The following is a 24,062-nucleotide window of genomic DNA, read 5'->3' as shown; positions in this document are numbered from 1 at the left end:
TTGCTTGGTACAGGAAGCAGCTTTCCTCCTGGTAGTGGAAGGACAGGAGGAACACGGAACTGCAGCTCTTGGGGCTGACCTCCTCTTGGCAGCAGTCCTGCATCCTCAGCTGCTTGAGTAGAGCTGGGGCCAGGCGCCCTGCTGAGTGCCTGGGAGGCTCTGCTGGCCGACACCTGGCCTGGCTTTGAAATAGGGGGACCAACCCTCCCCGTTTTAGCACCCAAAGTCCTGCATCCCAGGGACAGCAGGAGGGTTGGAGAGCCATGAGCTTCTAGGAACTATTTCTGAGGCTTCCTGAAGCCTTTCCTGTTGTCTTGGTGCCATCCTGTGCTCTCTGCCCGAGCATCTTTGTTCCTACAGGGCACTTACCACAGCCTGGGAGGTGGTCTTCACTTTCTTTCCTTCTCTGCCCTACAGATGGTCAGCTCCTTAAGGTAGACAGTGGGTCTTTCATCTTTCTATTCCAGTAATAAGTTGCAAGCAGAAGGTGTTCCTTAAATCTCTACTAAAAGTTTAAATGGGCAAAACTCCTAAGTGTGGGTGTTCCCAAAAACACTTGTTTTGCTTTTATAATTGATTATTTTAGGGGGAGACATTTAATTCTTTTTAATTACTTTTTCATGTATCCTTGCAGGCTCCACATAAAGGACTCAAAAACGTCTTGTCCAGTTGCTAAAAGCTGTTAACAGGGATGACTGGACCCTACTAAGTACTCTTTCGTCTGTAGTGACCATTTCACCAAAAAAAACTCTGGGACAGGCTGGAGAGTCAGTACTATGTGCTCAAGCCCATGGCCTTGCCCTCCATCTTCCACCTGATTGAGAAGGAGGGGCTGAAGGCCGTGGCTGCCCCAGGAGAAATGACACCAAGGTAGCCACCGGGGACAAGAGGAACATGCGAGTAAAGCAGACGGGAAAGGAGCTTCAGGTTCATCCTCATCCTCGAGGGAAAACCTGAGGGCCCAGCCAAGGTCCCACAAGTTGATGCGAGCCCCTCTGCAGGGTGAACCTGCACTCAGTGCCACCCAGGAAGCCACCAGTCAGGAGCGGGCACAGAGTCTCTGGAAGGAACTCCAGGAGACAGTGTGGCCTCCACAGTGTGAGGCAGCCAGGGAGATGCAAACAGGTCTGCTGTAGATGCTGCCGATGAGACCCCCTCTTCCTAGCCAAGGCCTGCTGGATAAGAGTGGCATTTCCGTGGGTGACTTTATCCCTCAGGATCTGAGGCGTGCAGATTTATTGGCTGGCTTCCTTCTTACAGTTTCTCCTCAGCACACACTCAAGAGATGCCATCTGTCCCTCGAGAGGCTGTTGACCGAAAGAGGCTGAAGAGAGATGTGGAGCCCACCTACAGTGGGACCAGCCTTGGGCCTGATGAGAGCTTGGCCCAGAGCCCCCAAGTTCATCATTCACAATGATGCCTCAGAAACCCTCCCAGAGCCCCACACCCTCCAACAGATGTCACCCTGGAGCCAGCCGTGGAAGATGTGCAGGGTGAACACAGCGACACCGGCCCCCGGTCCCTCAGCGGGGTCATCCTGTCAGCACTGGGGCCCAAGAACTCCTCGACTCGCTGCACTCCTACTGCTTCTGCTCCCCGGGGAACAGGAGCACAGGTGCCGCCTGCGGGAGCAGGTGGAGAAGGACAGCAAGCTGAAGAGGGGCAGCTGCCGACAGCCAGGTGCGCACTCTGCAGGAGGAGCTGGACGAGCTGAAGGGAGGGGGCTCCCTGCCTTAGCAGCCTGCTGCCCCCAGCCGAGGTCAGCCCTGGGGCTCGGGGCTCCCCCACTGCCTGCTCCTCATGAGGAGTTTCCTGCTCCACAGCAGAAGGCCTCTGAGCACTTCTGTGTGCAGCATGCCTGCTGCTGTCTTGGGAGAAGGCTCTGCTGGTAGCCGCCCCTCACAGACAGGGAGCCCAGGTTGCAGAGCTCACCCCGTTTGCTCTAGGGCCCTCGAGAGGCAGCGGTAGTTGTCAGAGTTAACCAGGTGGGAAAGGAGGCATTGCAGGTCAGCTGGGAAAGCCAGACCTACCCAATGAATGGTACCTGGATCGTTGGTTTTCCACTTGAACAGGAGAAAATCAGCTTCTGTTGCATCCCTCACACAAATGTAAATTCCAATGAATTTGAATCTAAATGTGAAATAAAATCGACGTAGTAAACTATTGGAAAAGTTATAGGAGACTCTTAAAGTCATGGCGAGGTGTTTTCCATACATGTTTTAATGAATATCCTTGAACTGAAGTCATTTTGAACATTTTAATAATTTCTTTAAAATTTGAAACATCTTTTTGAGTAGAATACATTCTCTTTTGTAAAAATTAAAACATTAGAGAAATACATAAGCTAAGAAGTGGTAAAAACTCCTATTTCTCACCTACCTCCCAACTTTTATTCCTTGTCGGAAGTAAAATTTGGTGTGCAATCTCCTCCACTGTTTCCTGTGCTTTACCTATATATTTCTCCACCTGTGCTAATAGGTTCGATATATTTTTGGTGTGTTTCTTGGCTATGTTTCTGATTTTCCTGCTCTCTTACAGTTTAGTAGTTGTAAACATTGGTTTCTCGATATTCCTTACATATTGAGGGTACCAACTTTTGCCTGTTATACATCCATGGAAAACATTTTCCTACCACATTGTTCATTTAATCTGGATCAGTGCTTGTCTTCCCAGATGTCAGTAACACTTCAAGAGGGAAACGGGTCTATGTGACAGGATGTTCAGGATCTCCGGGACCCCAGGGGCAACAACCAGTAGAACAACCCAAAACAAGAAACAAAACCCATCCCGCGTGTTTCCAGATGCATCCTAGGGGAAGGACAGCTCCAGTTGAGTACCACTGATGTCCTGGTCAGAGTTATCCACTATGTTCTCCTATCACGTTAAAGCTGTTTCTGTAGTTTCTCGTACCTGATGGTACAATTTGGTGCCTTTGTCTGTTCCTCTTGGTGCCTTTGTCTGTTCTTCTTGGTCAGACTGCCCAAGGTTTCTCACTGTTACAGGTCTTTCCAGACAGCCAGCCCTTGACTCCATTGTTCAGGTCTATGTTGTTATTCCTGCCTGGTGAATTCTCCCTTCATTCTGCTGTCATTGGTTTTATTGTGGTGTTGTTCTGGCTTTGGAGGGAAGTGCTCAGCTTCTTCGTGTAGAGTTGATATTCCCTGATACCTGCAGTGGAGGCTGTGTCCCTTCTTCTGTCCCCTTGTCCCCACGCCATGGATTTGCCTCATGCTGCTCTCATTGCTGTTCATTTCTAAAGAGTCTCTCCTGTCTGTCTGGATTCCCTCTTTAACCTGAGAGATTTAGAAGGGTGTGGACAGATTTTCAAGTGGATAGGTTGGGGGAGGGGAGCCAATATTTTGTGATTATTTTTTACTTTTATTGCTTTAAGTTCCAGTAATATGGTCACTTATAGATTTCTGCTTTTTGGACTCTTTAGAGATTTCATTGTGGCGACTGTTTCATTGTGGTTTGAGGAGAATGTTTGCTCTCCACTAGATGCTTACGTTGTCCCTGGGGCTGAGGCTAGATTTAGCTTTTTTGTGTTTGTCAGCAGATCTGTTTCCTAACTTACTGTATCACTTGACCTGTGGCTTTTTAAGAGAGGTAAGGTAGGTTTCCCTGTGGAAAGGGAAGTCACCTCCCTTGGGGTGCCTGTGTCTTCTTGTTTGTCCAGTTTTGCTTTATGTTTCAAGACCATATTGTTAGGTGCATAAGTGTCCCTGACAGTTATCAACACAGAAAACCCCTGTTTGTCCCATTTAAAGTCTTATTTCTTTATCTCCTTATTTTCAACCATATTATATCCTTTTATTTTTTAACAATATTTTAACTCAACTTGAGAGCCTTCATGTTTTTATAGAGCAATTTGATCCATTTACAATTGTGATTATTGATAAATTGGAATGTGAGTCTACCATTTAATTTAATTTTTAATTTGTTAGGTTTTCTCATGATTTTTCTCTTCTTTTAGTGGGTGTCTTTCAGCTTTTAGGAACAACCATTTCTGCCTCTCTTTCTGTAAATGCTTAGAGTTGATCAGTTCCTGTGTTCTACACTCCCAACTCATCACCTTCTGGTCCCCAGCTTGAGAATATCTGATCTTAGTTCTGTGTTCTTATTTTCCCCATCAAGCAACCATGATTGGATGTAAGTATACCTTTTATTGGTTACTTTCTTCACAACTGTTTATTGTATCAAAATTTTTCCTCCTTTGGAAAGATTTGATGCTATTTTGGAACTCATATGACAGTGAAATTTTGAGACGAATCGAGTCTGAGATAGTCCTTAGGTGCTGATGCTGGGGAGCTAGCACCTAACCTCTTAAAGTTGCATCAGTGTGTCAGCAGAGTTGGGATGAGGTCAGAGATATTTAAAACCGTGGAATTGAATGAGGTTTCCTGGAGACACTGTAGCTGTAGAAGGGACCAGGGCCCAGCCTAGGAGCAGGCAGTTTGCAGAGGTGCAGCTGAAGAGGGTCCAGGAAAGGGGCCTGAAATGGTGGAGCATGAAGTTGCAGGAACCATGAGGGGAAAGGGTATTGCAGAAAGGAGGGGTGCTCAGCTGGGTGGGATACAGCTCTGATCAGAATGGAGAGAAGATGGCTGGACTTGGCCACAGGGGATCACTGGTGACCTCAGTCTCCTTGAGAGGGTGGGAATGAAGCTGGGTCTAGATTGAGTGAAGGGGGTCCATGGGAGGGCAGTAGGTATGAGGCACTTTATTTAAGAGGTTTAGCCATGAAGGGGAGTTGGGAAAGTGGACAATAACCAAAAGGGAGCATGGGTCCAAGGGAGAGTTTTGTTTGTAAGGCGGAGATTAGCTAGCAGGTGTCTGTGCTGCAGGTAGGACCAGATGGGGAGGAGGAGTCTGCTGGGCCCTGAGGAGGTGCCGGGCTGGGCTCCTGTTATGAGAGGTTTGGGGATTCGATTGGAGACGTAAAAGAAACTTTCCACTCCAAACAAATGGACTGAAGGTATATTTTATTATAGAGAGGATGGTAAAGGTGATAGTCCGCAAACAGATCTGAATAGGTCAAATAATAAGAGGGAAAAAACACCAGCTCGACTGGAAAGGGAAAACATCCACATCGGCTGAGATAGCAGCACATTTGAATAGGTCATATAATAAGAGGGAAAAACATCAGATCTATCGGATAAGGAAACACCAGATCGACTGAAGTGAAATGACACAAGTCAACCAGAAAGAGAAACACCAGGTTGACTGAAAAGAGAACACATCAGATCAATTACTTCACAATAAATCAATTACTCACAACATCCATGCCCCACTGCTGGGAGAGTCCTGTCAATTGACACTGCTGGGCGGGAATCACACGTCCTGGACAAGGCGTCCCTTCCACAGGTGGAACTCTCACCGGGTCTCAGTCTCCAGCAGTTTATATAAGCAGTTACAGAGTTTACAGAGAAAGCATTCAATGTTCCCCTGCACAAATGGTTATCAGTGGCGTACATGCACTGAGCCCCACCCTCTGGCTATCGTCCCAGCCCAGTAGTTGTGTACGTGCATTGTTTACCCTGCTTATCCTCCCAGCCTAGCTCAGATGGCCAGTGTGCCCCAGGCTGCGGCACCCGAAGGGCCTTGAATTTTTTACACATTGCAACTATCTCCATGGGAGAAGGGCCAGTTCCCACCATGCAGAAAGCAGCTTTTATATTTCTTTTTGTGCTGGTGGCTGTAGGTCAATGGAGCGGCCAAACATGGCTGTACTAATGTCAAGAGAGCTCCGCTGCCTGGCGACGGGCAGAGAGCAAGAGGACAGATGTGTTCGTGGAAAGGGCGCCCTGTGCCTCTGCTCCTGTATTGCTGGAGCGTGAGGTGGGCAGTGGTTGGGAGTGGAGGGGCGATGCAGAAGGTGTTAGGTGAACGGCAGGGGGATGAGGGAGAGGGAGAGAGGACACCGTGGCTTGGTCTTCATGGCTCACATGGAGCTCCCCACTGGGATCTCCGATCACCAACTGTTGACTCTCTTTGATGTTTTCATCAAAATGTCGGCTCTCTTGATTGTTCCCAAGGCTATTATGAATTTGTTGATCAATGAAGGAATCTTTGGGTCATTTTTAAGGGATTCTATGTCAAAGGGGCTCTACATGTGTTTATTCAGTCCATCATCTGTACCCAATCCCTTTGTTTTTGGACAGATTCCACACAACGGAGTAGCCGGGCGAGTGGCCTGCAGGTTCCAGGGTTCGAGAGATTTGCCCTCCAGAAAGCCGATGCTGATTGGCATTCTCACAGGACGTGGTGCTCTGTCCCTGAGCCCGCTCTAATTCTGGGTGTCATGACATTGTAAATCCTGGGGCAGTTCTGTCAGGGCCCATGGTTGGCATTTCTGTGATTAGTGAGGGCAAACATTTTTCTGTGATCATTATCTGTCACTTCCCTGACTGTGCTGTCACCTGCCTTGCTCACTGATCTCTGAACCTTCCTGGTAGAACCAGGACGTTCACTCTCTATCCAGTGTGATTGCATGTTCCCTCAGTGTACTTGCTTCAAAAATATCTGTTTTCTTCACATTCTTTGATTCCTTGTACATATAATCTAGATTTAATCTGGAGCTTTAAAAATGTTTTATTGTGGAAAACCTTGAACATACACAAATTAAATAGAAAAGTGTGATAGCCCCCCATGTCTCTATTACTCAGCTTCAACATTTATTAATATACTGATATTCCTGTTTCGGCCATATTTCTACGCACTCCCTACCTTCCATTGATTATTTTTTAATTAATAGATTGTTTTTTAGGAAAGTTTTAGATGGACAGAGAAATTCAGCAGAGAGTGCAGAGCATTTCTCCCTCCTCCCCCACAGTTTCCCCTACGGTTAACATCTTGCGTGACCACCTGTGTTAGTGCAGTCCATTCCTTACAAGTGAGGAGCTGAGGCTCATACAGCGTTCATAACCAAGTCCGTAGTTTACGTTAAGGTTCATTGTCTTGCTGTCATGTACTTGGATTTTGACAAATGCATAATCTCATGTATCCACCACGACAGTATCCTATGGAAGAGTTGGATTGCCCTAAAATCCCTGTGCTTTACCTCTTCGTCCCTTGCCCCCCAACTCCTGGCAACACTGATCTTTATACTGTTTCTATAGTTTTGCCTTTTCTGGAATGTCGTGTAATTGGAATATATGAAAACTATGGAACAGTGTATATAGCCTTTTCCGGTTGGCTTCTTTCACTTAGCAGTATGTATTTAAGTGTCCACTATGTCTTTTTGTGACTTGATAGCTCATTTCTTTTTTTTTCCTTTTTGTATATTGAGTCAAAATATACATAACAAAAAGTGTTTCATCTTAACCATTTTTAAGTGTATACTTCAATGGCATTAAATACATTTCCACAGTTGTACAGTCATCACCACTATTCATCCCCATAACTCTTGTAAATCTGAAACTCTATACCTATTAAACAATAACTCTCCCTTCTCCCCTTCCCCAGCCCTTGGCAGCCACCATTCTGCTTACTCTCTCTATGATTTGACTACTCTCAGTTCATACAGTATTTGTCTTTTTGTGACTGGCTTATTTCAGTTAGCATAATGTCTCCAAGGTTAATCCATGTATAGCGTATTGGAGAATTTGCTTCCTTTTTAAGACTGAATAATATTCCATTGTATGGATATACTACATTTTGTGTATCCACTCATGTGTCAATAAACACTTGGGTTGCTTCCACGTTTTAGCTATTGTAAATAATACTGCTATGAACATGGGTGTACAAATATCTCTTCAAGGCTCTGCTTTCAAATCTTTTGGGTGTATATGCAGAAGTGGAATTGCTGGATCACATGATAATTCTATGTTCAATTTTTTGGAGGAACATCTACACTGTTTTCCATAGCAGCTGCACCATTTTACGTTCCTATCAACAGTGTACAAGGGTTCCCATTTCACCGCATCTTGGCCAACACTTGCTGTTTTGTCTTTTCGATAGCACTCAACTTAGTGGGTGTGAGGTGGTTTTGTGGTTTTGATGTGCATTTCCCTAATGATTAGTGGTGTTGAGCATCTTTTCATGTGCTTATATGCCATTTCTAAGTCTTCTTTCGCAAAGGAGTCTTCAAATCCATGCCCATTTTTTAATTGGCTTGTTTTTTAGTTGTTTAATTTAGGACTTCTCTGTATAGTCTGGATACCAGTCTCTTGTCAGAAATATGATTTGCGAATAATTTCTCCCACTCTGTGGGTGCCTTTTGATGTACCAACTTATAAAATTTTCATGGAGTCCAATTTTTCCATTGTTTTTCTTTTGTTACCTGTGCCTTTGGTGTCATATCCAAGAAATCATTGCCAAGTCTGGTGTCATGAAGATTTAATCTCATGTTTTCTTCTAAGAATTTTCTTGTTTGAGGTCTTACATTTATGTCCTTGATCCATTTTGAGTTAATTTTTGTATCTAGTGTTGGATGGGGTCCAGCTTCAAGATTTTGCAAGGGGATATCCAGTTTTCCAGCACCATTTGTTGAAAAGAAACCTTTCTCCATTCCATGGTCTTGGCACACTTGTCAAAAATCACTTGACCATATATGTGAGGGTTTGTTTCTGGGCTCGCTATTCTATGCTATTGGTCTCTATGTTTGTCTTTATGACAATACCATACTATTGATTACTGTAGCTTTGTAGTAAGTTTTGAAATCAGGAAGTGTGAGTCCTCCAGTTTTGTTCTTCTTTTGCAAGATTGTTGTTGGCTATTCTGAGTCCCTTGAGATTCCATGTGAATTTTAGGACGGGTTTTTCTATTTCTGCAAAAAATATCATTAGGATTTGGATAGGGAATACATTGAATCTGTAGACTGCTTTGGGTAATACTGACACTTTAACAATAGTAAGCCTTCCAATCCATGAACATGGGATGTGTGTCCATTTATGAATGTCTTCTTTAATTTCTTTCTGAAATGTTTTGTAGTTTTTATGGTGTAAGTCTTTCACCTCCTTGGTTAAGTTAATTCCTAAGCATGTTATTCTTTCTGATACTATTATAAATGAATTGTTTTTGTAATTTCCTTTCCAGAGAGCTCATGGTTCGTGTATGGAAATGCTGCCGATTTTTGTGTGTTGACTTTGTATCCTGCTACTTTTCTGAATTCATTTGTTAGATCAAATGGCTTTTTTGTGGAGTCTTTTGGATTTTCTACATACGACATGATATCATCTTCAAACAGAGACCATTTTACTTATTTCTTTCCAATTTAGATGCCTTTTATTTATTTATTTATTTTTATTGCCTCATGGTTCTGGCTTGAACTTTCAATACTGTGTTGAATAGAAGTGGTGAAAGTGGGCATCCTTGCCTTGTTCCTGATCTTAGAGGAAAAGCTTTCAGTCTTCCATCATTCAGTAATATGTTTGCTGTGTGTTTTTCATATATGGTTTATGTTATGTTGAGGCACTTTCCTTCTATTCCTAGTTTGGTGAGTGTTTTATCATGAAAGGGCGTTGAATTTTGTCAAATGGTTTTTCTGCATCAATTGAGTTGGTCATTTTTTTCCCCTTCATTTTCTGGATGTGGCTTATTACATTGATCGATTTTTGTATATTGAACTCCCCTTGTATACCAGGAATAAATTTCACTTGGTGGTAGTGTATAATTCTTTTAATATGCTATCGAATTCATTTTTAATTTGCTAGTATTTTGTTGAGGATTTTTGCATCTATGTTCATCAGGGATAATGGTCTGTAATTTTATTTTCTTTTAGTGTCCTTGTCTAGTGTTGGTATCAGGGTAATGCTGGCCTCGTAAAGTGAGCTTGGAAGTGTTCCCTCTTTTTCAATATTTGACAGAGTGTAAGAAGTCTTGTTTTTAATACTTCTTTAAATGTTTGGTAGAATTCACCAGTGCAGTCATCTGGTCCTGGGTTTTACTTTGTTGAGAGATTTTTTTTTTAAATTTCTTTAAATATTAGTGACATATAACATATGTAAGTTTTAGGTGTTCAAGATGGTGATTTGTGAAAGGATTACCACAATACCGTGAGTTAACACCTCCATTCCCTCACATAATTAACTTGGTTTTTCTAGTGATCACTTTCAAGATCTACTCTCTTAACAACTTTCAAGTCTATAAGAATATAGTATTGTTAATTATGGTCACCATGCTGTACATTAGATCCCCAAAACTTGTTCATTTTACAGGTAGAAATTTGTGCACTTTGACTCACATCTCCCCATTTACCCTAACCCCGGGACCCTGGGAAACCCATTCTTGTCTCTATTCCTTTGAGTTGGGTTTTTTTCGATTTCACGTATGAGTGAGAATATATAGTATTTGTCTTTCTCCATCTGACTTATATCACTTAGCGCAATGCCTCAAGGTCCATCCATGGTATCTCAAAATGCAGGATTTCATTCTCCTGCATGGCTGAATAATATCCCATTATATATTACATGTATACATAGATCTCACATTTTCTTTATCTATTTATCCATTGATGGACACCTGGATTGTGTCCATGTTCTCTGCGAATAATGTTGAAATGAACATGGGGATGCAGATATCTCTTCAGAATAGTGACTTCATTTCCTTTGGATATACAAGCAGAAGTGGAATTGCTCATTTATATATATTTCTATTTTTATTTTTTTGGAAAAATTCCATATTTTTTCCATAGTGACTGTAGCAATTTACATTCATACCATCAGTGCACAGGGTTCTCTCTTCTATACAGCTTCGCCAATACTTGTTTTCTGTTGTCTCTTTGAGAATAACCATTCTAGCAGGTGTGAGGTGATATCTCATTGTAGTTTTGATTTCATTTCCCTGATGATGAGTGATTACGAGCATCTTTTCATGTACCTGTTGACCATTTTTATGTCTTCTTTGGAAAAGTATCTATTCAGGTCCTTTGACCATTTTCATATTGTTTTGTTGGTTTCTTTGCTGTTGAGTTGTAAGAGTTTCTTATATACTGTGGATATTAACCCCTTTAGTTTGCCGATTGTTTCATTTGCTATGCAGAAGCTTTTTAGATTGATGTCATCCCACTTGTTAAGTTTTGCATTTGTTGCTTGCACTTTTGATATTATATCCAAAAAACTCGTTGTCAAGACCAGTTTCATGGGGCTTTTTTCTCTATATTTTCTTCTAGTTGTTTTATATTTGGTGTCTTACATTTGTCTTTAATTCAATTTGGGATCATTTTTAGAGTGGTGTAAAATAGGGGTCCAATTTCAGTTTTCTGCATGTGGTTATTCAGTTTTCCCAACAGCATTTGTTGTAGAAACTATCCATTCCCCATGGAGTCTTCTTAGCTGACTTGTCAACTGTTAGCAAACTGTATGTGTGTGGTTTTATTTCTGGGTCCTTGATTCTGTTCTATTGGTCTAGGTGTCTCATTTTATACCTGTATCATACTGTTTTTATTACTATAGATTTGTAATAAAGTTTGAAATCAGAAATTGTGATGCCTTCAGCTTTTTCTTTCTCGGGGTTCCTTTGGTTATTGGAGGTCTTTTGTGGATCCACATGAATATTAGGATTATTTGTTCTATTTCTCTGAAAAATGCCATGGGAATTTTAATAGGAATTGCATTGAATCTTGAGATGGCATTGAGTAGCATGAACATTTTAACAATACTAATTCTTCTGATCCATGAGCATAAGATATCTTTTCATTTCTTTGTGTCTTTGATTTCTTTCATCTGTGTCTTATAGTTGTTAGTTTCTAGATCTTTCACCTTCTTGGTTAAATTTATTCATGAGTATTTTACTGTTTTTGATGGCATTGTAAATAGGATTTTTTTCTTTATATCATTTTTTTTTATAATTTTTATTTATTTATTTTTTGCCCCAAAGCCCCAGTAGATAGTTGTATGTCATAGCTCCACGTCCTTCTAGTTGCTGTATGTGGGACTCGGCCTCAGCATGGCCGGAGAAGCGGTGCGTCAGTGCGTGCCCGGGATCCGAACCCCTGCCGCCAGCAGCGGAGCTCGCACACTTAACCGCTAAGCCACGGGGCCGGCCCTTTATATCATTTTTAAATAGTTCATTGTTAGTGTAGAGAAAGGCAAGAGATTTCTATATGTTGATTTTGTCTCCTGCAGCTTGAGTGAATTTGTTTATTAGTCCTAACAGTTTGGGGAGGAGTCTTTAAGTATTTCTCTACATAAAATCATATCTGCAAACAGAGACCACTTTGTTTCTTCATTTCCAATTTAGATGCTTTATATTTCTCTCTCTGGCCAAATGTCTCTGGTTAAGACTTGCAGCAGTATGTTGAAGAGTGGTGTTGAGACTGGGCTCCCTTGTCTTGTTCTTTGTCTTAGCAAGAAAGCTTTCAACCTTTCACTGTTCAATATGATGTTAGCTGTGGGTTTGTCATGTAAACCTTTTATTATGTTCAGGTATGTTCCTTCTGTAACCCTTTCTTGAGAGTTTTTATCAGGAAGGGGCATTGAATTTGTCAAACTGCTTTTTCTGCATTGAGAGATTATTTTAGGATTTTTATCTTTCATTCTATCAATGCAGTGTATCACATTCATTGATTTGCATCATGTTGAACTTGATCATGTTGTTTGATCCTTTTTTTGAGTTTAGATAGTTTTGTTACAATGTCTTGGAGAAGAATGTTTTACTTTGAAATTTTAGGGTGACTGATCAGCTTCAGGACCTTGGATGTCTACATCTCTCCCCAGATTTGGGAAAGTGTCAGCTGCTACTTTTTTAAGTCAACTTTCTTTTTCTTTCTCCCTGTCTTCTCCTCTGGTACTTTAATAATGCTTATCTATTTCTTTTCATGGTATCCCATAATTCACACTGCCTTTCCCCAATCCTATCTGTTCCTTTTTTTCTTTTTGCTCCTTTGACTCGATGATTTCAGATGACACATCTTCTAGTGCACTAATTATTTCTTGTACATGGTTGAATCTGATTTAGAAGGTCTCTATTGAATTCTTCAGTTCAGTCATTGTGTTCTTCAACTCTAGGATTTCTGTTTGTTTTTCCTTAATGATTTCTGTTTCTATGTTGAACTTCTCACTTGTTCATGCACTATTTCCTTATTTCATTTAGTAGTCTATCTGTGTTTCCTTAGAGTTTTATGAATTTCTCAAAGAGCATTGTTCTGAAGTCTTTGTCACATAGTTCCTATATCTCCATTTCTTGGTCGGTCATTGGAGTTTTATTCTTTTTCTTTGGTGGTGTCGTGGATCTTTGATTATTCATGATCCTTGTGACCTTCCATTGGTGTCTGCAAATTTGGGGAAGTAGGCATTTCTTCCACTTATTACAGACTGGCTTTAGTAAACCAAAGCTTTCACATTCAGCCCATCTAGGGGTCCTGGGTAGGCCATCTGGTGGTGTCCAGGGGCAGGCTTGCTGCTGGAGTCCTTGAGCAGCCTGGTACTGGGATGAGTGGAAAGCTTGGGTCCATGGTATTGTGTCTGGCCCTGGGCAAATCTGGGACCCTGAGTTCATGAGTAGCCCCACTGGACCCTGGTTTGGCAGGTCCTCATTGAGAGCCTGTGACCACAGGAGTCATCCAGGGCCATGAGAGTTGGCCAGAGCTGGGATGATCTGAGAGTCTTGGCTCACGGGAGCCTGCCAGAAGCCTGTGCCATGAGACAGTTTGTGCTGTGGTAGGCCAGAAGTCTGGATTCCTGGAAGCCTGGGGCCACAGGAGCTACCTGAGATTGCAGGAGCTAGCAGGCGCTGGGTCAAGATGGAAGACTGGGTTCATGGGAACCTGCCGGTGCCTGGTGCCATGGGAGCTGCCTGGGGCCGCCTGAGTCAGCAAGCACCTGGGTGGGCTGGGGGCTTGGTTCTGTAGAAGCCTGTCGGAAGCCTGGTTCCATGAGAGCTGTCTATGGCTGCTGGAACTGGCAGGTGGTGTGGTGAGTCATGGGCCTGAGTTCCTAGTAGCCCCCGGGGAGCCTGGAGCCATGGAATCTACCTGGGGTAGATCTCTTAGAACTCAATTATAAAAAACAAAGAAGTTTGAAATGAAACTTCATTCAAAGAAATTTGAAATGAAACCATTTTCATTGGTTACCCAATGAAAATGGGTAACTAGCTGCAATGGACATGTCTCCAGGTGAAACACAGATGGCCAATAAGCACTAGATAGATGCTCAGTATCATAAATCATTAGGAAAATGCAAATTCAAAGCATAGTGTGATACTATTTCACACTCAAAATGAAGGCTATACTCCACATAATGGAAAGTATCAAGTGTTAGTAAAGATATGGAGAATGGGAAACCCACATACATTACTGGTGGGAAAGTAATTTGATGCATCCACTGCAGAAAACAGTTTGCCATTTTTAATAATCTTAAACCTAGAATTACCATGGACCAGGAGAGTCACAAGGTTGGTATGTCCAAAAGACCATTGGAAACATATGTTCAAAGAAAAACTTTTCCATGATATTCAAAGCAACATTATTCACAGTGGTCCAAAAGTGGAACAAACCCAAATTTCTATCCAGTTATGACTGCATAAACCAAATGTGCCCTATTCATAATATAGGACATTATGGAGCCATACAAAGGGATAAGCTACTGCTACATGCTCGGCCATGGATGAACCTTGAAACATGTGTGCTCACTGAAGTCGTCCACAAAAGCCACAGATAGCATGATGCCATTTGAATGAACTGTCCAGAATAGGTAAATCAATAGGGGGAGAAAACAAATGAGTTGTTTTCATGGGCTTGGGTTAGGAGAAAATACTCATTGTATGGGTTTGTTCGGGGGTGTTGAAAATGTTCTGGAATTAGTTAGTGGTGATAACCACACGACATAATCATTGTACTAAATGGCACTGAACTGTATACTTCAAATGCTTACAACAGTGTATTCTGTGTTAAGTAGCTTCTCCATAAAAATTTTGAATTTTTTAAATTAATCAGGGTATTGATTAATTTTAATTTAGTTAATTTAAAGTTGGTTGGGATAGTTAATAAGGGTAATTAATAGAGTTATTAGGGATAGGGCACATTGTAGCCAAGAGAGTAAATATCCGATGATGGCTATAGTAACAGATCCTATAATTGTACAAGCAACAGTCTAAAATCCAGTCTGTTTCCATTGTCCCCAACTTGGAAAGACCAACCACGAAAATAGGTCAGTGATCTCGGGGGCCTTGGGTATCTTTTAAAAGATTTAAGTAACATTACGCAATATTTTAACCTCTTGGGCCATCTGGTGGAGGTAGGTTTGAACTTGTGTGTTGATGTACATTCAGCAAGTGGTTCTAAGAAAGGCAAAAACCCCTCCTTCGTTGGTTGGTATAGACAGTCTAGGGCCAGGCCATTCTCTAAAACCATTTAGGCAAGAGACTCATGAGACTGTTCCACAAGGGCTAGGATAGGGTCTTATGGAGTTGTTGTCGATGTTGGGTTAAGGTTTTCGATACTTCTTGGTTGCCTCAGTTACCTGATTTTGCGTGGGTAGGGCCACCGCACCTGTGTCCAGTCCAGTCAGTCAGTCCTAGTAGAACTGAACACCCAGTCCTATAGGACTGACAGTGTCTCTATGGGTTGGTGGTAGCCTGTCAGAGCAGGAATCTCAGGGGACCTGCAACCTGAGGGAAGCAGGCTGAGATAGAGACAATGATGTATTGCAGAATATAGCTTGGAGAAATCTGCTCAGAGGGCTGGGGAAGAGAGAACCTCACTGGGTGAGAGCCTTGTGATATCAGCCTACAGTAAAACCCAAAAGTGGATGTTCCTGGTGTGAAATATTCATTACAGCCTTTGGCAGTAAAACCAGTAATTTGCACCCATTCACTAGTTACCTATGCTATATGATTTCAGGGGGTATGGTTAAAGTGTTTGTGGGCCAAGAGCTGTTTGGGCCTGAGCACAAAATCACCATGGTGGCCTCGAAGGCTACCCCAAAATGACTCCTCAAGGAGCAGTTGGGGCAGAAAGTGGGTGGAGCATTTTGAAGGAAGCCTGGGGCAAAGATGTTGTTGTGCGATTGAGTTGGGTACAACTGAGTGTCTCCGCAGGGTAAGCCCTTCAGCTGGGGTACAATAGGTGATTGGAGGCCAAGTGACAGACCCTGCGACTCCTGATTCCCAGTGCACGGGCCGGCCTCTCAGCCCATTGGACATAAATGGTGGTGGTGTTTGTGAAGCATCTTGATGGCAGTGTGGAATGTATAGGCGACGTGTGGTGGGAGACGTCATGATAGTGTCGGGAGGAGCTGTGTGTGAGATTACGATGTTGAAGGGAAAGGACTGGAGGCAGGTGCAGTGGGTGTGTGACCAACAATGGTCAGTGAAGGGACAGCTGGGGTGTAACTGGGGAAAGCAGGGACCAGCAGAAGTCATGTGTTTAAAACAAGACACCAGGCCCAAATGGAGCCTCTTAGGCTATGCCTCACATAAACAAGTCGAGACTTAATTAGACTTTTGGCCCTCCCAGGAATAGAATCTTAAACCAGTCAATCAGGAATCACCTCATGCGCAGCAGGTAGGTCATCTTCCTGATAGAGCCCTGTCATCCTCTAAAGGAAAGTAACCTTGCAGTAACCAACCCGCTTTTTTATCTAGTGTAACTTCCTTGTTCTTGCTCCCTTCTGCCTATAAAATCCTTCATTTTGTAGAACTCCTTGGAGATCCTTTCTCTCTGCTAGACTGGATGCTGCCTGATTCATGAACTGTTGAATAAAGCCAATAAGATGTTTAAAATTTACTGAATTTTATTTTGTTTTGTACCAGTTTGGTGGCAGCAGTGGGATCCAAAGGAGACGCCTGATGGCTTCGAGGATGAGAAACAGTCATTGGTACCCGCAAAACCTTTGAGTTCTCCATCTTTTTCGCTGTTTCTGAGGGCTGTGGGTAAATTCTTCTTGGATCTGAGATCCACTCTGTTTGCCTTGAGCTCCTGATCTAAGTGGCTTTCCAGTCCAGGGTCAGTGGGTCAGTCTAGACTGACAGGATGCTCTAAGAGAGCATCAGTCTTAGCACTTGGTTAGTCAGCAGTGCCAGGCAAAAGCTTAGTGGTTCAGCTTGAGCTGCCAGATGGTTCTGCCAGGAACCCGAGTCCCTGGCCCTTAGTTAGTCCACAGTCCCCATTTGTTGGGGTCTGCTGAGTGAGTCTGCAGTCTCCATGTGTTAGGGACTGCTGCTTCAGTCCATGGTTCTTGCTAATGGAGAGGAGTGGAAGAAATGTGTGCTCCATGCACATCCAATCTTTGAAAACTTCCTGCGTGCATTTTACATGCATTTTGCCCTCTGTTGACTGTCGATGGGTTCTAAGGAAATGGTGAAGTCTCAGTGAGGAGGAACTGTGGGTTTCTGCACGACTACCTCGAGGAGTGCCGCCCCCTCAACCTGAACAGCCATCCGGCACTATTAGAAATGAAAGACATCCGATCACCGTGGATTGGAAGACTCCTTATTGTGACGGTGTCAACATTATCCTAAGAGATCAACAAATGCAGTGCAGTCCTTATCAAAATCCCAAGGGCGTTTTGTGCTGAAATAGAAAAAAAACCATCCTAAGATTCTTATGGAATCTCAAATAAGCCCAGATACCAAAAATAATCTTGAAAGGAGATACTAAGTTGGAGGACTGATTCTTCCTGATTGAAAACTTACTATAAATCTACAGTATCAAAACAGCATTGTCATGGCATAAAGACAGACATATTGAGCAATGGAAAAAGAATTGAGAGCCCAGAAATTAACCCTCACCCATGTGATCAAATGATGTTTGACAAGGGTGCCAAGATTATTAAATGGGGAAAAGTCTTTTCAACAAGTTGTGCTGGAAATAGTGGATATCTACATGCAAAGGAATCAACTTGGACATTTACCTAACACTGTATACATAACTTGATTCCCAGTGAATCAAATACCTAAGTGTAAGAGCTAATACTATAATACCCTTAGAAGGAAACATAAGGCAAAACTTGACAAGATAGGATTTGGTAATGATTTCATGGTTCTGACACCCAAGAGCAGCCAATAAAATAGGAAAATACATATGCTGGACTTCATGGATATTAAAAAGTTTTGTGCCTCAAAAGTCATTATCAACAGAGTAAAAGCACAACCCATAGGATGGGCGACCATATTTGCAAACCATGTATTTGACAAAGGCTCAATATCCAGAATAGATAGAGAACTCCTAAATTCAACAACAAAAAACAAACAACTCAAATCAAAATTGAACAATGTATATAAGTAGACATTTGCTTAAAGAAGATCTGCAAATAACCAATAAGCATATGAAAAGATGCTCATCATCAGTAATCATTAGGGACATGCAAATCAGAAACACAGTGAGAGACCACTTCACATTCATTAGGATGGCATCTATCAAAAAAAAAAAAAAAAAGAAGAAAAAGAATAGAACAACTGTTGGCCAAGATGTGGAGAAGTTGGAACCCTTGTGTACTGTGGTGGGAATATATTGTTGCTGTATAAATCAGTATAACAATTCTTAAAAAAAATTAAAAATATAATTATATAGGACCCAGCAATTCCTTTTCTGGGTGTATACCCCACCAAGGAGTTGAAAGCATGTTCTCAAAGACATATTTCAACACCCATGTTCATGGCATCATTATTCATAATAGCTAAAACATAGAAGCCACCCAAGTATTGTAATCAAGGAAGGGCTCACAGCCCAATGCACCCATTAGCCAAACAGGATACCCGCTCTTGTAGAAGGGGAAAAAGCTTCATTACGAGCTTGGCCAGCAAAGAGACGAAGGTTAAATCTTTCTCCCCAATGGGCTGTTGAAAAGGGCTTGAAAAGGGCAAAGGAGCGGGTACAGTAAGTTTGGGAACAGTCCTAGGCATTTTGTGCAAGCACAGATTTTCATGTTCTGTCACACATCCCACGTTCAAAAGACGGTGTCTTAACATGATTGGCAGGGGAGTTCTTGGTCCCCCAGTTCATCCTCCAGTCACTTATGCAGTTGCAGTTTGAGTCTTGCAAGCCGTCTTGTTGTCACATTGGTTCAAAGTAGTTGAAACTTGCTTAAGGAAGAGAAATGGAGTTTCTGAAAAGCAACTCTCGGCCCAAGATTAGATCCTTAGTAAATATCATATGGGATATGGCTTAAAAAAGTAGTCTCCAGGGTACTGTTGAGAAAAATCTGGCTGGGGCCCCATTTTATTTTGGGCTTGGTTGTGGGCCTTGCTATGGTATCTGTCCAGGGATGTATGGATGAGCAAAATGTGCTATATACATACAATGGCATATTATTCATCCTTGAAAAAGGAAGGAAAGTCTAATATACGGCACACCATGGATGAACCTTCAAGATATTACTCTAAATGAAATAAGCTAGTCACAAAAATACAACCTTGTGTGATTTCCCTTCTAGAGCTTCCTGAAATCACCAGATTCAGAGAGACAGAAAGTAGAATGGTGTTTGCCAGTGGGTGGGAGGAGGGGGAATGGGGGATTATTCATGAATGGGTATAGAGTTTCAGTTTTGTAAGATGAGAAGTGTTCTGAAGATGGATCGTGGTGATGATTGCACAGCAATATTAATGTCTTCAATACACTTAAAACATACTTAATGTATCTATGGGGCCTGATGACTTGTCCTGGCCGAGCACAAGCTTGTGCTGTTGCACATCTTACCCCTCACTGTACAGTTGGGAAACTGGCCTAGAAAGAGGCAGGTACTGTCCCAGACCACAGGAGGTCGTCAGAGTCCTGAAGACTAGAGAGAGCTCCAGCTTACTTGGCTAAGGCTCCACCGCTTCCCTCAGGTTTCCTTTGGCAATGAGTGGCGTTAAGATCCTAGAGGATTGCTGCCCACCCCTCTCCATATGGGGTCATTTTCCTCTCCTCATCATCACACCTGCACAGGCACACTCCCTCACACTTGACTTCTCATATGGAGAACACTGAGGTGCAGTCAAGAAAGAGCTGACACCGGGGAAGTGACAAGAGGCAGGAGGGAGAGAGGTTGGAGGCAGCTCTCCCACGGGGCAGTAGCATCCGTTCTCCTAGATTCGTGCACAGGGGCCCAGAGATGGGAAGAGGAATCCCTAAGGTTCCTAGGTGTCTACCTGTTCCAGATCCATCCCTGGCCCAGCCTGGGGATCACAGGACTGGGGTCCTGCAGTCCACCTCTGTGGGCACCCAGAACTGTGATGAGCCCATCCTCCCTTTGTGTAGGCATTGGGAACAGGAGAGAAGATCTCAGTGAGGGTCCTCCTGTATAAAGTGGAGTGCATCCAGCGAGTGACTCCAAGTGTTCCATGCACTCACAACATGTCTGTTGGACTAGGTTCTCTGTTGATGACCTACTGTGCTCTGAAACCCTGAGAAAATGATTTCCAGCCCCTGGAGATCCTTTAGAACTGAGGAGGCTAGGGGGCTTGGGTGGATGAGAACTGAGGATAAGGAAGAAGATGGCAGAGCACTGGACACCAAGTCCAGAGTCCAGGGAGAAGACTAATCCTTGTTGGACCCTTGCGGTCCTCATCTGGAAGTAGGGGCAATCATTGTCATGGCTGCAGTTAGGATGCCTTAGGAGTGAAGAGGACACCTGGTGGGGAACAGCAAGAGAGGGGCACGGTAGGCTCCCGAGATTCCTCCCACTCCCTCGAAGCTGACAGGTCCTGCTGCTTTACCCTTGGGACCCTGGAGAGCCTCTGCCTTGAGGACACCTAAAGAAAGATTCCTTTCTGTTTGGAGTTCCTGCCTGGGCAGCAGTGCTAGTTCTGGCCATGAGGGGGCGGGCAGCCTCTTGTGTCAGTGGTGGCCAGTGAGTTTTTGCTTTTATTTTTTTTCAGTTGTATTGAGATATACTTGATATACAGCACTAAGTTAACATTGCTGTGTGGTATATTTGAAACTTGCTAAGAGAGTAGATCCTAAAACGTCTCATCATCAGGAAACAATCTTTTTTTTCTGTTTGGTGATTGATGTTAACTAAACTTATTTTGGTAACCATTACATAATATATATATATCAAGTCATTCTGCTGTAATCCTGGAATTTACTTGGTGTCCACTGAACTTTTCTTGAGCTCCTGGTGCAGCGAAGATTCAACCAGAGGTCTTTCTGGCTGTCCCCCTGCCTCAGAAACAACTTGTACCTCCTATTACTAGTGTTCATCTCCACAATGAAAGTTGGTCAAAAGCAGGGGGCGGGGTGCAAGATCTACCCATGTACTCATTCAGCAGCTGTGCCCTGAGCACTCACCTTGTGCCAGGTGCCCTGGTGGGCTGAAGTGCAGGATGAAAATGACCAAGTGGTTCCTGCCTGCCAGGAGATCACAGTCCAGAGGGGAAATGGACAAAAGCAAAGACATGAGAAAGAAAAGAGCAAGTGCTGTAGAGAAACACATCAGGGGGCTGTGAGGGAGGGCTGAGCGTCACTGGGTAGGAGGGTCTGAAAGAACTCTCTAGGGTGACATTTTCTGGGACCAGAACGACAAGAGGGAGTCAGCCTTGCACAAGTCTGGGAGCAGTGTGTCAGGGAGATGGCACCACTGGTCCTGAGTCTCACAGGCAGAAGTGAGTTTGGCCACAGGAGGTTAGAAAGGTGGCCAATGCAACTGGAGGGAGGCTGGGAGAAGAGAACAGGAGCTAGGGTGGAAGGTAGGGCCAGGGCCTGGTAGGATGTGTTCGTTACCTTTCCCTCTCTGACTTCATTGCCCCTAACCTTGCATTTCAAAACAACAAATGTTGACAATCTCACAATTTTTGTGGATCAGCAATCAGGCATGTTTTAGCTGGGTGCCTCTGTCTCAGTGAGTTTAACAGACTGGGGCTGTGGCTTCAACTGAGGCTCGACTAGGGGAGGACTGGCCCACAAGTTCACTCTCAGCCTTCAGGATTCATTTTGGATTGAGAGCCTGAGTTCCTTTCTGTCTGTTGGCCTAGGCACTCTCTTGCTTCTCTCCTCAATGTGCCTCCACATTGGGCAGCCCCAATACACTGGTATTTGATTCCTCACTTCCAGGGATTTGACAGAGTGAGAGAGAGATGGCACATGAGAGAGGGAGTAAGAGAAAGTGAGAGACCTTTTTAGTTGAAGTTTAGAAAAGACATCCCATCACTTTGGCTCTTATTCTGTTCAGAAGCCAGTTACTAACCACTTTGTGGTTCCACGGGGATGTGTATAACATGGGTGGGGCTTACTGGGTACCACTGTGGAGGCTGCCCACCTCATAGGCCAAGATGAGGCACTTCGGTCTCATTCTCCATAAAACAGGAAACAATTGAATGGTTTTATGCCACAGGATGGCAATATCTGAATTTCCATTAGTTGCAACCCCCTCATGGTGTTGACCTGAAAATGAGGCCAAGTTGGAAGTGACTGTCCCAATATCACATTCTTGGAGCCCAGGCCTGTTTTGAGTGGTGTTCTGTACTACATCCCACCCCTCCTTGTTATTCTTCCATCTCTAAGTTTGTGCCTTAGGTACATGTGACACCAGCCCACAGGGGTAATACATATTATCTCATATACACCGGGTGATGTCCCTAGGAAGTAGATTCTAGCCTGATTCCCATGGTACAGGGTTAGAGACTTTGGAGGACCTGAGAGGCACAGGGACTATCCCAGGGTGAAGAAATAGTAAGGAAAAGGAGGTCTGCATTCATCTCTGTCTCCTCAAAGCTAGGTCCCTAGTTAGGTTTCCAGGGAGCTGTGGGTAGGGCTATGTGGGCTCATTGTGTACAGTTCAAGAGATGACGTGGGGTCATAGACCTCAACAGATCTTAGAACTCTGGTAACCAGGCACCCACAGCCCCCCATCCAGCTCACTTGATTGGAGACAGTCAACAGGCAAAGATGTTTTGTTGTTGTTTCCCAACTTTTGGAGGATCTGGGCTCAAAAAATCCCAGAAAGAGAATCTTTTTGGTAGTTGGCGATGTTGGCTCAGCCTTAATTCTTGACGCCTCTGGGCATCTGGCAGGAGGCAGTGAAAGGTAACACGGGGCAGCCCAGGAGAGGCTAGTGCAGGCCAGGGCACAGCTGTGATCCCACCTGATCAGCCCCACACCCCTTGCCCCTCTTTGTGTGTGTGTGTGTGTGTGTGTGCATGTGTCTGTGAGGAGGGAAGAAGGCAGGACATAAGGGGCGGGTCATTCCTGAGCAGGAGCTGGTTGTTAGGTGTCGGAAACCTAACACCTAGGTCATGTTCATACCTCAGGCCATGCCTGGAAGCATGAGAATGTGAGCTCCTCTACTCATATTGTTACCGAGCACTAGAGGATTCATCTCCTTCCCTCCCTGACCAGAGTTCTTTGCAGGGATGCCCCTCTGTGCCTGAACTGAGGAACAGATATTCTCTTGGCGATTGGCCCCAGTGGCAGTGTGCAGGCAGCCCCTGATTCCTTCTGGCCCAGTTCCCAGGCAGTCTTTGCAGAACTCCACTCAAGAGGTTGTCGAGTAGCTGCCCAATGGTTTCAAATCCACCAACTCACTAGACAAGGGGCAGGTACATGAGGCCATCCACACTTTCCAGTGCTGCTCTGAGATGAGAGCAGGAGCAGAGGGTCTCCACACTCAGGAGCTTGAGATGACGGGGTTGGACTAGAACTAGGGAGAGACCAGACTCGGGCTGTCCCTTTTTTAAGCTAAAGGGGATGTACATGAATGTCACCTTGCCTGGTTAGGAGATGAGCTGCCGTGACCCTCTTACCCTTGTCCGGTGTGAGCTTCTGGAGGCCACTGAGGCAGAGCCAGATGGTAAGGGGGACTGCAGGCTGGGTATTCCTAGAAGGGAGTGGGGTCTTTCCTGTGTTTAGAAGGACACATGGAAAGTCAGCTATGTGGGTGAATCTTTCTTTTTATCCCACTCCAGCGTCAGCTGCAGAGCTCCAGCCAGCGGCAGAAGAAGAGTAGTGGGCAGTGGTGGAGGTAGAGCTGGCTCCAGCTCTGTTGACACCACCCCCTCTAGCACTGGAGCCAGTGTCCCCTCCACCAGCAGTGTTGGAGGTGGAGCAAGGGCCAACATGGGCTCCAGCAGGAGTGGGAGCTGCTTAGCTGGAGTCACCTGGACCATCATTTCTAGTGAGAAGTCCATCTCCACCTGTGGCTCTTAAGGAGCGTGAGAAGCTTAATCTCACGGCCTTCCTTCCTAAGCTGGTGGTGGAGCAGTTGACC

At 44.0% G+C, this 24,062-nt stretch overlaps 1 pseudogene; it reads left to right on the top strand.

The window, feature by feature from the left end:
• The first annotated feature begins 660 nt into the window (after nt 1–660).
• LOC131423074 (peroxynitrite isomerase THAP4-like) overlaps nt 661–24,062 on the top strand; it is a 113,930-nt pseudogene continuing 90,528 nt past the window's right edge.

The sequence above is a fragment of the Diceros bicornis genome, chromosome 27, assembly GCF_020826845.1.
Source record: "Diceros bicornis minor isolate mBicDic1 chromosome 27, mDicBic1.mat.cur, whole genome shotgun sequence".
NCBI lineage: Eukaryota > Metazoa > Chordata > Mammalia > Perissodactyla > Rhinocerotidae > Diceros > Diceros bicornis.
This window is presented reverse-complemented; position numbering and strand designations above follow the sequence as displayed.